Below are 6,000 nucleotides of genomic sequence, written 5' to 3' on the forward strand. Positions count from 1 at the left end.
AAGCTCTGGACTACTTACTCCAAAAATGTTATATAAGAGTAAAATAAACTTCTTAGCTATATCCATCATATATCAGGCCAAGACTATAAGAACTGCAAAAGAAATAGAGATAAATCAACAACTGTAGTTGAAAATTTTTAACCCATGTCACTCAGAAACAAGCAGATGAAAAAATAAACAGAGATAGAGAAGACAGGACCAATATTATTGATATGCTCTAGTGTGTTTGTGTGTGTGCTCAGTCACTAAGCATATATAGAAATCTATACTCAAAAAACAGCAAATACAGGGACTTTCCGGTGGTCCAGTGCCTAAGACGCCATGCTCCCAAAGCAGGGGGCCTGGGCTGGAACCTTGGTCAGGGAACTAGATCCCTCATGCTACAACTGAAGACTCTGCATGCTGCAACTAAAGAAAAAATGATACTGCATGCTACAACTAAGATCCAGCCCAGCCAAAAAATAAATATTAAAAACAGCAAATGCACATTATATTCAAACATCATAGATCACTTACAAAAATGGACTATGTATTAGGCCACAAAGAAAGCCTCAAACATTCTAAAGAATCATTATCATGTAGACTATCTTCTCTATCCACAAAATTTTATTGCATTGCAAATTAACATCTATATATTATATATATAATATAAACAGCCCTTGGGTTAAAACATGAAGGAGACTTCCCTGGTTGTACAATGGATAAGAATCTGCCTGCCACTGCAGGGGACACAGGTTCAATCCCTGGTCTGGGAAGATTCCACATGCCTCTGAGCAACTAAGTCTGTGTGACACAACTACTGAAGCCTGTGCACGACAACAAGAGAAGCCACCACAATGAGAAGCACTGCAGTGAAGGGTAGCCCCCATTCGCTCCAACTAGCAAAAGCCCTGGTGCAGCAATGAAGACCTAGTGCAACCAAAAATTAATTAATTATTTTAAAAAAGAAGGAAAGGACATAAGAAAGACAGGGCAGGAATTAACAGAGAGAAATAAAAGATTAACATAACTAGAAACTAGTTCTTTGAAAAAAATTATAAAAATAGAAAAATACAGATGGCAAATACAAAGAAAGTGCAGAAGAAATAAGTACAATGGAAAGATAACTGTATTAATAATAACTATATGCTAATAAGTTTGAAAACCTAATGGAGTGATCCTAGGAAAAAAAGTGGCAAAACTGGCACAAGAAGAAACAGAGACTTTAAGTAGATCAATAAATAATACACGTTTGAAAATGGTAGTTGAATTACCATTTCCCTCAAATGCCCAGATGGCTTTATAGGTGAGGTTAACACATTCCATGGACAGAGGAGTGTGGTGAGCTACAGTCCATGGAATCGCAGAGTCGGACACAACTGAGGGACTAACACTCTCACAACATATTTTCAAGAAACATTTCCATACGTAGGGGAAAAAAAGCTTTTCTAGGATAATAATTTTTTTTTTGGCAGTGCTGGGTCTTTGTTTCTTTGCACAGGCTAGTGGGGGCTACTCTTCATTGTGGAGCACAGGCTCTAGGTGCTTAGGCTTTAGTGATTGCCGTATTCAGGCTTAGTAGTTGTGGCTCACAGTCTCTAGAGCAGGGGCTCAGTATTTGTGGAGCCTGAGCTCAGTTGCATCAAGGCATGTGAGATCTTCTTGGAGCAGGGATCAAACCCATGTCCCCTGCATTAGCAGTCAGATTCTTACCCACTGTGCCACCAGGGAAGTCCAGAACCCTGATTTTTATTAATAGATTTAGGGAAGGCTTTCAGTTAAAATGGTGGGTTGAGCACATGCATTCATACATAGCAATGGGGGCGGGGCACTCCACAGGCCACGTGGGATCTTAGTTCCTTGACCAGGAATTGAACCTGTGCCTCCTGCAGTGGAAATACAGTCTTAATCACTGGACCAGGGAATCACAGACTTAATCACTTTTTGCCAGGGAAGTCCAAAAGGTAATGTATTCTTGATTCTAAAAGTAGAAAAATATAAAAAACAGAGTTGCCAGCCCATTTCACTTATGAATGTCATTGCATATATCCTAAATAAAGTGTTAGCTAACTGCACTAATCAAGACAGAGTAAATTTTGCTGCAGTAGCAAGTAACCCCAAAACTTCAATGTCTTCATTCAATAAGATTCAGTCTTCACTCATACTATATTGTCATCTCATGTGAGCTGGAGCCTTTGCTTTGTGTCATCCTCACTCTGGGTCTCAAGCTGATGAAACAGTGACCGTAAATTATAATGTAGAGTATTGCTTGTCACCGTTTCAGATGGAAAGAGAGAATGTGTTGGAATGTACACTTGCTCTTAAAGCGTTCGCTTGGAACCAACACATAATTTTTCTTTTTGTTGGTCAACACAAGTCATTTTAATATCTCTGGAATACTAGAGCAAAGCTTTAATGCAAAAAGTGACACCCTGGATCTCCACACAGAAGTATCATCTACCTCTGTTGTGGCAGAATTGAATGGCTCTTGACTTCATGTTCATAGCTCATGGTGATGTTTACACTGTTGTCAACACAAATTATTAAACTGTACAGTCAATTAGAAAGAAACATCCCTAGGGCTTCCCGGGTGGCTCAGTGGTAAATAATCCACCTGCCAATGCAGGAGACATGGGTTCAATCCCTGGTCCAGGAAGATCCTACACAAGAAAGGGAAAAAACAGAAGAAAAACAAAAGAAACATCTCTAAAATTAAACAGCCTTGGTTCTCCACTCTATTGAGAACTGTTTATTAATTCAGATAGATCCTGGGTGTAGGCAAATGAAACAGAATGAGATTTAAATGTAATTGAGAAGTGGTTTCGATCCCTGGATAGGGAAGATCCCCTGGAGAAGGAAATGGCAACTCACTCCAGTATTCTTGTCTGGGAAATCCCATGGACAGAGGAGCCTGGCAGGCTACAGTCCATGGGGCTGCAAAAGAGTCAGACACAACTTAGCAACTAAACAACAACAATAATAACAAAAGTGCATTAATTATCCTGAAAAAAAAAAATGCTCTCCTGTACTCATTATACTAGCTCAGACTTACTTGTCATGTTGTATAAACCAACCTATTTAAACCTTGATTAGCCAAACGCCCAAGGGGCAGGGAAATAAAACAAAGACACATCTGCGCAGGCATATTTATAGCCTCATGAATATATAGATGTCAGAGTGCAGATATCCTCAAAGAGGAAGATCATCAGAACTTGTCATGAACATTTTAGAAGTAAACATCTCAAACAAAGAGATTTTCAATGTTTTATTGCTTTGGACAAATGTAAGGACTCCATAGATAACATTTTCCTGGACAAATATTGTGATCTCTTTCAAATGTATGTTCTTAGTCCCATTTTTCCAAGTATTCTCTTTCTGCCTGACTTTAACTGCAAGGTTCACATTCCTTCTCCTACAGAAGATCACAAGGCCTCATTTTGCCTACTTGAGTGTGAGATAGCCCCTCCTCCCTTGCAGACCACAGAGCAGTTTCTGAGAGAGGTTTAAGATTATACTTCTGTATAAGGAATTTTGATATAAGGAAATGGAATGTGGTGGTGCTAGCCTCTGGCTGGTGAGCACCCCCTTCCTTCTAGAATGTAGTCTTATAAAGACAGTCTCATTTTAAAATGAGTCTCTGATCTTTTACTCAAAACAGTCATATTAAGAATACTTTTTGCAAAACTACTTAAGGACCTCATAGCTTGTTGTTGTTGACAGTTTGTTGTTGTTGTTGTTTTGGGGTATACTGAATGGTACGTAGAAACTTAGTTCCCTGACAAGGGGTCAAACCCACATCCCCTACATTGAAAGTTCAGAATCTTAACCATTGGACTACCAGGGAAGTCTCAAGGATGTCATGGTTTTCTCAAAGTCTGTCCTTAATACCTTGATAAGCCAAGTATCTTCTTTTGAAGTCTAGTGTCTTAATCTTTGATTTTCTTTCCCAATTAACTGTCAGATCCTCACTTTTTATTGCTTTGGGTATGATGTGTTAAATTCCCGATATCACTTCATTGCTTCATAAAGACTTGTTATCTTTTGCAAGATGTGCAATTTTATTTTTCAGTGGATATGCACTGTACTGCTCAGTGATTTAGACAGAGATGTCAATAGAGAAATGCTAACATTCAGCTGGGTGAGATGTCTGAGTCAAGAATGATTTCTAAATATAGTCAGTTTACTCGTGAATAATTTGATGTTATGACATGAATAATTTGATGTTATGACAACTTTCACTTCCTGATATGAGCTGAATTGTGTCCTCCTCCCTTAAATTCTTATGGTGGTGGTGGTTTAGTCGCTAAGTAGGGTTGACTGTTATGACCCCATAGACTGCAGCCCATCAGGATAATCATAGGATTATCCTGGCAAGAATACTGGAGTGAGTTGCCATTTCCTTCTCCTGAGGATCTTCCCTACTTAGGGATCGAACCCCCGTCTCCTGCACTGCAGGCCACCTCCTACATTGCAGGTGGATTCTTTACCTCTGAGCCACCAGGGAAGCCCCTTTGCTTAAGTACTAACCCCTCATACCTCAGAATGTGACTGTACGTGGAGACAGGGTCTTCATTTATAATGAGATCATGATGGGCCCTAATTCAATATGACTGCCTTATAAGAAATTTGGGCACAGGGAACTTCCTGGCAGTCCAGTGGTTAGGACCCTACCTGTTCACTGCTGGAGCCTGGGTTCAATTCCTGGTCAGGGAACAAAGATTTCACAAGCCATGCAGCATGGCCAAAAAATAAAACAAAACAAAAAAACTCAAACAAACAAACAAAAAAAGAAATTTGGACACAGATGTGTACAGAAGACAGACAATATAAAGTCACAGGGAGATGTCCACCTATAAGCCAAGGAGAGAGGCCTAGAACAACCTTTCTCTTACACCAGAGGGAACCTCTCCTGCTTTGATCTCAGACTTCTAAATTTCCAAAACTGTAAGAAAACAAATTTCTGTTGTTTAAATCACCCATTCTGTGGTACTGTCACAGCAGCCCCAGCAAACTAATACACTTCAAACTCACATTACCTCCTAACTGTGGAAACTTGGATCATGAAAGGGTATAAGGAGGATACGGAATCATATAGCAAGCCACCTGAGGAGAGTGAGATCAGGAAAGATGTTCCAGAGAAGTGACAGCTAAATGGAATGTTTAATAATAGATGTTCACCCAACAGTGGGCTAACAGGTTCCAGGTAGAAAGGACCGGAGATGAAAGACTAACTTCTCAGGTTGCTAGGTGTAAACTATTAAATTTAGAATGGATGTATCCATTGACTGTCTTAATGTATCCATGGACTGTCACTCACCAGACTCCTCTGTCCATGGAATTCTCTAGGCAAGAATACTAGAGTGGGTAGCCATTGCCTTCTCCAGGGGCTCTTCCTGAACTAGGGATCAAACCCAGGTCTCCCGCATTGCCAGGCAGATTCTTTACTGTCTGAACCACCAGGGAAGCCCCAGTGTATAGCATGGGAAACTATATTCAATATTCTGTTATAAACTATGACAGAAAAGAACATAAAAAGTAAGAATGTACATGTGCATGCTAAGTCACTTCAGTCGTGTCTGATTCTGTGACCCTATGGACTATAGCCTGCCAAGCTCCTCTGTCTGTGGGATTTTCCAGGCAAGAATACTGAAGTGGGTTGCCATGCCCTCTTCCAGGGGAATCTTCCCAACCAAGGGACTGAACCCAAGTCTCTTTCGTCTCCTGCACTGGCAGGCAGGTTCTTTACCACTAGTGTCACCTGGGAAGCCCTAAGAATGTACATATGTATTTAACAGAGTCACTGCAGTACTGCAGAGATTGGCACAACGTTGTAAATCAACTATTGTTCTGTCGCTAAGCCACATCCAACTCTGCGACCCCACAGATTGCAGCATGTCAGGCTTCCCTGTCCTTCGCTATACCCTGAAGTTTGCTCAAACTCATGTTCATTGAGTCAGTGATGCCATTCAACCATTGGATCTTCTGTCACCCCCTTCTCCGCTTGCCCTCAATCTTTCCCAG

The sequence above is a fragment of the Oryx dammah genome, unplaced genomic scaffold, assembly GCF_014754425.2.
Source record: "Oryx dammah isolate SB20612 unplaced genomic scaffold, SCBI_Odam_1.1 HiC_scaffold_28, whole genome shotgun sequence".
NCBI classification, from domain to species: domain Eukaryota; kingdom Metazoa; phylum Chordata; class Mammalia; order Artiodactyla; family Bovidae; genus Oryx; species Oryx dammah.